General features: G+C 38.9%; 1 pseudogene; it reads left to right on the top strand.

Annotated features, from left to right (window-relative positions):
- The first annotated feature begins 8844 nt into the window (after window positions 1-8844).
- Window positions 8845-9005, top strand: LOC139793821 (U2 spliceosomal RNA; annotated as a pseudogene).
- Window positions 9006-11107: the final 2102 nt, after the last annotated feature.

The raw sequence follows: 11107 nt of genomic DNA, 5'->3' as shown, positions 1-11107 counted from the left end.
TAACCAGTGCAGTTAAGGACTCTGCAGCTGGCCCCACCACTGTGCTGATGGAGAGGATAGTGTGAGCACTCCTTCATCTGTTACAGCTCAAATTCGTCAGATTATCTCAAACTACTTTATTGGTGCCTTGGCTGGGCTGGGTGTGTGCTTTTTTAGGTTGGGGAGCACACACTGACCCACTGGGCTGCCTTTGGGGCAGTGAATCCTGGCAGTGGATTGGGGCCGAACAGCCCTGGGGAGGGAGGGGAGGAGCAGCTTTCATGTCTTCAGCCTTTGCAGCTGTGTGCAGTGTAAGTGTGTATCTGCAGCACCATGGTACTCACCAGTGCTTCAGGAAAAGTAGTCCTTGCCTTTTGCAAAGATTCAGGAAAAGCAGTGCCTTCGTTCTGTATGAGCTGAAATGCTTTGTTATTCACAGAGTTTGACTGGTGTCACATTGAAATGAACTTCAAAGCAAACTCACATCGAAACTGCTAGAGACTTAATTTTTTGCTTGGGCTTGATACAAAACATGAAAATCACCTCAGGCTAGCTGGCAATGCTTGTGACGAGCAAATCTTTTGGTGAAACAAGAGAAGGCTTCCAGCTACTAATGAAATCTTCCCCCCTCTGCAATCCAGTGGGCATTTACATGGTTTTCTTGTCAACATTTCAGACAACTTTGAAAATCAAATGCTTCCTTACAGGAAATGTATTTTCTTTGTTGTGCATCTTTTGTGGCTGTCATGTGAGAGGTCCTGATCCGACACCCAGCTGTGCTTCTGTGACCAGCTTTTGTGACCATGGAAAGTATTTTTTTTCACTTCTGACTCTTCCATTTTCTTCTCTGTTAAGTATGTATAAGCAAGTTAGAAATCAGAGCCTGTATGTTCTTTGCAGCCATACTGGGCAGAAGTGCATTAGCAAATGGTTAGGCTTTTTAATATCTTAAAAGGCTTGTAAGAAATATACAGATAAACATAAACTTTTTTTTATCTGACAAAAATTAATTTTTATTCTGAAGTGAGAACAGCGCGATATTTCAATGTAAGTTTAAAAAGTCAGTGACAAAATGCTTAACCTATGTCAAGTTTTCCTAAATGGGGGAGGTGTTAAAGCTCTTGGAAGGAATATGCAATGAAAACAGTTTCCTTTTCTGGAAAACACGTTTTACTGGTATGCATCCTTTTGTACTATCTTAAGGCATTCTGAAGTTACAAGGTTAAAAAAGCCATCTCTGTTCACTGCATCTTGATTTAAACAATGAGGGAATTACTAATGTGTTGATTTCACGTGGGCAGGTACGTTAAAACCCAGAAAGACACCCTGATTTACATTTATGCAACTCTATGTCAGTGTTGGAGTGAAAATATCAAAACTCAGGGAAGAAGGAGGTCTGGGGAACAGAAGCAGGCCTGGCAAAAAAAGATGACCTTTATACACCCAAAGCTCTTCATTTATTCTGACAACGAGGCTAAATCAAACTTAAAAATAGAAGAACATTAAGTAATAATGTCTAACAGAAACACTTCATGGCCTCCAATGTTAAAGGGACTGTAGAGTTTGTCCCTGGCAAGTGACACGTACATGTGGTGCTCATACATGGGCCATCACATCACTGGGGCCACAGGGATTCATCAGGGAAGGCTTTTGGGCAGTGTTCAGGTAGATGCTAGCAGAAATCCATTTGACCCTCACCAGTGTTTCTTTTGCACTTCAAGAATTAGGAATTCAGCTAGTGTGGAGACTAAATACCCATTTTAATCTGGGAAACAGATGCAGTCTTGAATATATGAGAAAAACAATGTGCCGTCTTATTAAAAATTTTCTTTGTTCCTTTCTTTTTGTTTTTTAAATCAACATTGTGGCTAGTGCTCTGTGTTAAAAAATAGCTTTGCTTGGATATGATGAATATGATCTTTCTTAAGATACTCACAAAAAATAGCAAACATTTTTCCCTTTGGATTGGTCATCATTAGGTTTCAGAGTTTTAAGATTTGTGTTTCCAATTTCTCCCCATCTCTGGCACTGGACTTGATATATATTTCTTTTCTTCTCAAGGAAAGCTGAGCCATTCTCTGATTGTCAAACTGATTTAAGTATTTTCTGCTTTCCCTATCTTATCTCTTCAGTCTGTTAGCTTTGCTGAAACAGTGGTTTGTGGTTCAATTTCAGATTTCTAGAAGAAATGGTTAAAAAAATCTGCCTTCGATTTTTCCTAAAGATTTGCTTTCATATTTTTTAATAGTGATTCTTATGCTGTATTTAGTAAAACCTACCAAACGGTACTGCAAAGATTACTTCCCCATGCAATAGTAGCATTTCTGATCATCATCCCTGCATTCCATTCAGCCCACTTACAAACTGGAGGCCTCACCATGGTAATGCTGAGATTTCCTACAGAGCACTGGTGTTCACCTCTTCAATTCAGTGATATAGTACTGCAGAAGTGGTCATGGCAATACTCCTGGTCATATGTTTCCCAGGAGAAGTCCACCTAGAGTAGACTTCATTAAAGCATATTTGATCTCCAAGAGACTTCCTGTTTGTTTGACATCCAAAAGATAAGACTTAATACTGTAGGAAGGTGACTCGATGTTTTAGTCTTCCTCTCAAGAGCAGAGTAGACCTTGAGTTGTTCCTCTGAGTCTCAGTATGGAGTTATCCACACCCTTCCATTACCTGTGGAACATAGGGTAGCCTTACTTGCTCCCCTGTTTCCTTAATGGTTCCCCTTTCCTAATAGTTCAGAGAGAAATAATTTAAAAATTCTTAGCAAAATGATGCTATTAGAGTCTTCAAAATGAATTTGCACACCCTGCCTCCTTGTGCCCAGGAGGGCTAGCAAGGAAGTCTTGCTTGCAGGCACAGCATCTGCTAGAGATGCTGAAAAACTCTGGGCCAGCAACCAGCTACTGTTGGTGGACTATAGAACAAATCTCTGAGCAGGCAAGTGCCACATGCAGTTTTCTGTAAAAATAAAAAAAAAAAACCCAGCCCTCCCCCAAAAAAAGGAACCAAGAACACTGCTCCCCTCCCCCCCCAAAATAACAACGAAAAAAAAGCCAAACAAACAAAGTAAAACAAAACAAAACAAAAGTTGCAGGATTGACCTGAGAACTGCCTGGTTGCTGTGCTGGCCTCTAAGTCAACAATTAAAGTAGCCTCGCAAACCAAAAAAAAAAAAAAAAAAAAAGAGCATCCCAGCAAGGGCTCTTTCAAAAATTCAGTTAGTCCTTTTTAAAAGAAAATGAAAAGAAAAAAAAAAAAGGAAAAAAGTTGCTCTTTGGGCACTGATGTGTGACAGCCTTTTGGGAAGGCTGCTGTAGCATCTTCAGCAGTTTAGAGGGGTCATTGATTAGCAGTCATTTTTAATGGACTCTATTGTCCTCACCTTTAGCCATCTGGACTCATCAGTTGCAAGACTGGCAGGTTCTTTACTTGATCTGTTCAGTCTAAGTGTCTGTTTTAGCATACCTGTGTTTGCAACTCAAATATTTTTATCAATAAAAAGGTTATAGTACTTCATGGTGAAGCTTCAGGGAAGCTTCTGCTGGCATTGCCAGTGCAGCTCTGCTGGGTTTCACTTTGTTCAGTTTAGGGCACCTGTGGTTTTATCTTTAATTCACAGAAATTGCTACAAAATTTGTTTTAAGATAATGAGTGAGAGCTTTTTAAAAAGCAAATCAGGGACATCTCAACACTGTGCAAGTTTGTATGGGGACAGAAGTGCCATAACCTGTGCTAGGGGGGGTTTGCTTAGCTGGGATAAGAGAAGAAGGCATTGAATTCTTTGCTAGACGAGGGAGGGATGTTAAAGTATCTGAGTTTTGTAGTTGCTCTCTTCTGTAACTGTATCATATTTCCTTGCAATCCTGGATGACTTCAGAATCTTTTCCTCACGTCCCAGTACTTATCACCTAAATGTATGAGAATCTTAGCTTGCATTTTCTTGAGGCACCTTTCTTTGCCTTGTGGTTGCCAAAAAAACCTGGTAAGCACTCCCAAGATTTCTACATGAGAGCTCTTTCTTTTAAAGTGAGTTGATTAAAAAAAAATAAAAATAAAAATCCCACAACGTAATTACCCTTTACGTTTAATAAAATCTTATTATTTTAGAGAGACTGACTCATATTTGTATGTCAGTAGCTGGCAGTGCTGCTAGATGAAGTATTAAATCACTTCAGGGTCTACCCTGATCATCAGCTTTGTATCACAAAGAACACTGAGGAGGCAATATACATACAACTGAAAATCAAAGGCGTAGATGCTCAAAGTGCTGTATCCCATCCCAGAAAGAATTTTGGCATGAGAGTGGATATGTTATTAGCCACTTAAATGTTACCTTCCAAGATCCAGGTAAAAAATGTGTAAGCATCTCTTTCAAGATAGTCATATACTACTGGAATGTCTTCCATTACCTTGTGCTGTAACAGATTACTTGAAAAAGTGATAGCATTTAAATAGTGCTGCTCAAATGACACAGCCCATGCCCACCTGCTTTGGGTATTGTTTCCCACTTCCAAAAATTCTGAGGAAAGGCAGAAATGTTTTTATCTAAATATTGGCCCCTGTGCAGGTCTTATCACTTCCACTTCTCCCCCTTTCCCCCAAGCACAAAAATCTTTTATATTTGTGGTTTATATATGGTCTTGTTGTATTTTCTATTGCTGTTTAACTAGTTCTACCTTTATGTGGTACGCTCATGCCTCTGGGGAAGAGTGCAGTGGAGAAGGATGTTTAAAATCAGGTGCAAAATTATAAATCTTTGATAAAATGCTGATAAAACTTTATGTAATGTGTATTTAAAATTACTCAAAATCCAGACATCATGTTGCCAAATCACAAGCCATGAGTGCTGTTTCATGCCACCAGAGCCTGGTTGGAATAAAATGCACTGGATTTAGACTTTCTGTTAAAAGTATCCTTGTTTCTAGATCCCACAGCCCTGTGAACAGAACATAAAACAACCATATTAATTGTAAATTAAAATAAATATCTATTGGAACATTTTTAGCCAAGCCTGTTTTGCTGACACAAAATGTGTATCATGAGACATTGGGATGTGTAGGACATTACCTGTGTTTTATGAAGAACAAGAATAGGCTTCCTGCTGACAAAGCTGTATTGTGCCTTAAAGGCATCTACAGTGCCCTCTGCTAATAAACTGAAGGACACTCCTAAATAAACTCTAGTTAGCATAAATGGGTGAAAAGGGTGTAAATCACTAATATATTTCAATTTATATTAATAAAAAATTAAACGGTTTAGGAGCTGGGTCACTCGTTAATCAGAAATGCCATGGAAACAGCATGAGCTTTAGTAGCAATGATGAGATCATAGACAAGGGCTTTAAATACAACACTGAATGATTCTGTGAACTTCTTGCCTACTGTGCTTAATATTTTTAATCTGCAATTACTAATAAAAATATCTGTTGTTCTGGCAGATTTGAGGCACACTTTCCCAACACGTAGGGTAAAGGAAATGTCCTACTATCCACTGCAAAGGATAGTGCCATATTTTTTCACAGATATTTAAGGCAAACAGAGACCATTAACAGCCGTGTAATTTGACCTTCTGCATAACATAGACCAGAGAATTTAACATGGTGATGGCTACCCTTGGGCTAAGTTTCAGAAGTGGAGATGAATTCCTTTCTTTTTTTTTGTTTTTATCCCTGAGTGTGTTCAACTACCTGAATCTGGCTCTCTTAAAATGACTGTCATTTTAATTCATGTTTTGTTTTCAGAATATGTGTATATATATATATATATATATATATATACATACATATATATCAAGAGATAGGTGAGTGTGCAGACAGACATTCAAAATGGTTTGCATTTGTAATAACAGTTGGCACCACAACCTCAGATTTTAAAGGTTACATGGACTCATAAGAAAACAGGGAGAGGGAAAGGATGTCAGAAGGTAACATGACCTTCACATGCAACTCATCATGGGCCTTGCTGGTGAAGTGTTTATACTTCATATTAAGTCAGCACAGGGAGGGATTAGAGGCCATCAGAGAGAAACAATTTGCCTCACCCCCAAAGAATTGCCAAATATATGATATAGGACAGAGACTTCTCAGTTGGGGCTCGTTTTTAAAAAGCAGAAACAGGCCAGGTGCTCAGCCCTTTGTGGGGATGCTGAAAACTCCTTCACTGTGCCTCCTGTGGGAAAAGGCTGGGTAGGAACATGCATGCTGAGGAGGAAGTGTGGAGCTGCTTACTTTGCTGCCCTTTGCTTCTGTGCTACATTGAAGCTGCCAGGTTTTTATCTTTTGCTTCAGAAAGTCTTTTATTGAAAAATCTATTGAGATTATTTTACTTTAGCTTATGTGGTCTAAAAATTACTTTTTTAAAAGCCTGTTATCACTTTTCTTTCTCTAAGGAGTATAGTAAACACCATGGGGTACTGTACAGACCTTCAACCATTTTATGTTTGCAGCCAGTGAAGACCTTTGACCACTCTCACAGAAACAATTTATTTTTAGTGGTCCATTACATGCTCTAGTCTGATTCAAGACTTATTTATTATCACTGGGAGTCAACCTGGAAGTTTATTTTAAAGGAAAACTACAATAAAAAGTTATCACTTTTTGGATAGGTAAATACTCAAGAAGCAGGACTACCTAAAAATGAATTTTTTTAGGGTAGCTACTCTCTCTTTCCCATTTCCCATAATAACCGTGACCAGTCTGTATGACCTCCCAGTGGGCCCTTTCATTGGTACATACCAGCAGGAATTTCAGTCTGATAAATAGTTCAGGATTCCTGCTAGTCTGATTCCTATTTGAGTGCATGACAAAAAGGAGGATTTCAGTTTTGGTGTCAAAAAGGATCTTCTCTCTCATTTTCGGGTTATCTAATACCTAAAGGACAGGTGCAAAGGTAAAAAAAAATCACAGTAGGGAAAGAAAGAAAAGAAAATATTAAAATTTAATCCTTTGAATGATAACATGCCTAATGATTTCATAATCTCTACTCTGCCATTTCTGCATCTACAACAGAGTTGTCAAACTGCAGGTAGTACTTTATGTCCAAAAATATTTTGTAGCCACCTTTAATTTTTGGAGTGATCTCTCACTTATCATCATAGTGCTATCTTTTTGGACTGGAAGAGAGGGTGGGTGTGTTGATACATTATGCCCTCCTCCACAAAAATGCAGAAGGTCCAGGGGGCAAAACTGAACTTGCTCTGACAATTCCTACTTCTTCGTTTTCTCCCTATGCTGTCCTGGGAAGGGAGTTCATGCAAATTTCCCAGTGCCCCTCTGGCACTGGGGAAGGAAATTTAATCTGATTTACTAATTCACCCATAGGCTTGTGATGAATAGAAAATGAAGAGGTGTGTCATTTTGTCTGGTGAATTTGGGGGTGATGAGCTGAATCCAACAAATACATTAGAAAAAAAGATTGCAAGCTGGACTAAAACCAAGTTCTCATTGGTTAATTATTGGTCCACTGTTCTTTATGATATCTAATTTCAGTACTAATGAGGTGGAACTTGATAATTACTTTATACTACAGAATTCTGTTTGCCCACAACAAAAGCTTATAGTATGGTATCATCTCATCAAGCCCTTCCCTTTTTCTGAAGTTATTAGTTTTCTTTTAAATGAGATGTTTGCCTTTTATCATTTAATGAAAATGGCATGGTGACTGGAGATACCTGGTATCTATCAGGATTTATCTAAAGGTAACCACCATCTGCAGATTGTTCCTACTCAGTCTAGTGAAGAATAATCTAAAAAAAAAAAAGGAATGTCAAGGGGATATTTGCTGATACAAAGTTGATGCCGTGTCTACTGTCTGGTACAAAAAGGCTGCAGTGGACAAGTATTACTGGGACTTTTTTGCATCACAAGTTTTGCAGGGCATGGAACTGAATGATAAAACTACCAAAAGATAAATTCCAATGTGTGGAAGTTGCCAGTTCAGCTAGATGCAGCTCACATCATTGGTGTGTAGTAAAAACACCTCAGATCTCTCTTGGATCCCATCATTGCTGACCAGTTTTTCTCAGCCTAGAATACAGGTACATTTGTCAGTATATGAATGAAAGAGTTTCTTCGTTTTATGGCTTTCACCCATGATGTTGGGATATGTATCAAGCAGTTACTCAATATTACAGGGGTATTATAATATTTTTTTGAAACAGGGTGTGATGTACCCGTTGAGACTCTTCATTCAGGAACCTTTCAGCAAGTCCTTCAGACTAAAAGTTGTAGAAGGATTCTTCTGTGGGTTCCAGTTTGAAGGATGCAGCAGTAAGTTATAGACAGAGGACAAGCAATTTAAAGCTTGCTTTTTTTTTTTTTTCATCCACAAATATCACAGACTTTGGATGGGGCATTGATTTTTCTCCAATTAAAACTTCTGAGTTATATAACCAGATTGATACAATACAAATATCATGCAGGACCCAATATATTCATATTTTGATCTGAGGAGAGTCTTAAGATTGAAGGAACTCTGGAAGAGCTGTGCTAAGAATCAAGGGAGACACAAGAAGGAATGGGAGGGTATGTTGCGATATTTTGGAATTAAGGAAAAACAAGGGAAAGAAGCAAAATAGTATTTAGGACAGGGAAAAAAAAACCAAATCAAGGAAGGAATTATCAGAATATAAAAAGCAATCAGACATTTTAATGTGAGGGGAAAAATGAAGGCAGATATTTCTTCCAGTCATTCGTATCTCGCACTGGTAATGATGTTATTGTGGAGTGGTGGCTTGTTTGTGTGGTGAAGTCCTTGCTTTTCTCCACAGTGAAACAGAAAGACCATGGAATAGCACTATAGTGTTACCATGGGAACTGCCATGTTGACTTATACTGACTTGTTGTCTAGTCTCCACATCCCTTCTTGGCCCTTTAGCTAAAATCAAGTATAGTTCCCATTCTTGTCAGTTTTATGGTGCACATATCTTCACTGTGAGAACATGATGTTACATGAGTGTTGGAAGTGGGAGATGGACTTGGAGCTTGCTCTGTGCCTTGTCCTGGCAATGCAGTGCCCCAGAGAGTAGGACTGGGGGGCAGGAGGGGTGGGTGCTGATGAGTGCTGAGAGAAAAGTGTGTAAGCAAGGCACATTTGCAACAGTATTTCACAAGAGTATTTTCCCATCCTACCAAGACCTGTGGTTCAAGGACTTTCTGAGCCAAAGTGATTCTTTGTGTAGATTCTTACCCATTCATTTCCTTGATTTTTCTAAGCCAGGTAGATTTGCCACTCTGCAGAAAGGAGAGTGCAGCAACTGTCTGGACACACTGTAAAGACTCTCTTGGCTTTAAAACTGATCTGCTTTTTCCATTGATGCTCCCTGAGTTCTTTTTTCTTTAAAGACTTAGAATAACCCTTCTTTCAGTCATCTTCTTTGAGGGCCACATGATTTTAAAGATGTGTGTCATGTCTCTTAAGAAAGTTGTAAATTATGGTTACAATATAAATATAGTTAATTTAGTTTAATGGCAGGCTGTGTAAGAAAAAAAGCTAGCAGGAAGTTAAAACAATGATACATCCTTCAACAGACATCTCAGTGTGATTAAGAGACAATACAGGAGCTATTAACTGTCAGGCTGCAATGAAGTTAAACAGCTTGTTTTGTTTTTACTGGAAAGCAGAAGGACTATAAAGAATTTAAAATGCCTTTCAGATCAGTGAAAAGGAATTGCTAAGAAGCTATTTCCTCATGTAAAAACCTTACTGAAAGGTCTGCAGAGCCTGAACCTCCTCAACCTTTTCATAGAGAATGGGTAGAAGAGTTGGGTAGAGAGACCATTTATAGCTCTAAAGCTCTTTCTTTGAAGGTTTGTCCTGTTCTTACCATTCAAACAGACAATGCTGTGGCACTTGCTCCGTGGTAGAAGAACAGAGGGGAGAAACAGAAGTGCCAAGACCTGTCAGACCCACATGAGTAAGCCCTCTTGACGTCTAGGGCATTGTAACCCATGCCAGAGCCTAAGCTGAGAAGAACTTGAAAGTTCCCAGGAGAACTGGTGAAGATTCAGGTTTTGTCAGTTGAAGAGTTGCCAGGAGGACAGGATGGAGGGCACGGGTGTTTGGGAAGCCCTCCAGGCATTGTTTTCATTTTCATATACTTTTAATGGGTTCAGGTTTTTGCCTTCAGGATAGATATGGCTTAGGGAACTCGTAGAAGCATGCAGCATCCTTCAGAAACTCCAGCCTACATTTCTTTAGTTTAATGCCTTTGTTGGCATTGGTATTTTTTATTAAATTATATTTTGGGGTTTTTACTTGTCTGTATGCTCTGGCACTGCTTGAGCCAAAGAAACTTCTGCTTCTGTAGTCCTGACTTTTGTGTATAAATGCTGTTTTCTGTTTTAGCCAGAGATGTTGAAGCAAGATATGGCTGACTAGCTGCAGTTGCTTTTGAACAGTAGTATCTTCTCATTAATCTTCGCACTGACCTGAACGTGGGGTTCATCACCCAGTGTGCAATAAGCTGATCCACACACACAGTTGAGATGCTTGCTTGCGTTTCCAGTTCCACGCAAAAAAGGGAACCGGGTGGTATTCCACACAGCAAACTCAGCTTCCTGAAACATAAGGGCTACTTTATACACAGAAACATGTAAAATTACTTTATCTCTAATTACATTCTGTCACTCATTAGATGATTGGTTAGCTAGTTCTTTGCTTCCATTTGAAGTGACAGTGCTTAAAAATTTCACTACCCTTGCTCAAAGAGGAGGGTGCTTTTTGTTAATAAGGGTCCCCCCAGCCTCTGAGTGGATATTTTAGTATGCTAATAGGGCATTAATATTCTGATGAAATCTTAATGCAGTAAGTCAAGTTAGTGTTTTCTATCTAGTGCTCAAAGTTATAATCAATGTAAGTTGTGGGGAGTATTCCCTGCCATCTCTTCCATCTGTCTTACAGGGCTGTTTCTTATGGGTGGGTTGTTGACTACTAGGGTTGTGTTTTTTCTCTAATTCTCTCTGTTTTGATGGGTTTTTTTATTCTGTGTGTCTCTTTATTCTCTCTTATGTGCTTTTTCCTTAAAATTTTACTTATGTGTCAGTATCAGATTTACAGAAGTTTAACCATAAGTCCCAAATGTAGTATCCCTGGCTATAGAAATGTCCTGTGTCTGTTAG

Source organism: Heliangelus exortis, chromosome 2, assembly GCF_036169615.1.
Source record: "Heliangelus exortis chromosome 2, bHelExo1.hap1, whole genome shotgun sequence".
NCBI classification, from domain to species: domain Eukaryota; kingdom Metazoa; phylum Chordata; class Aves; order Apodiformes; family Trochilidae; genus Heliangelus; species Heliangelus exortis.
This window is presented reverse-complemented; position numbering and strand designations above follow the sequence as displayed.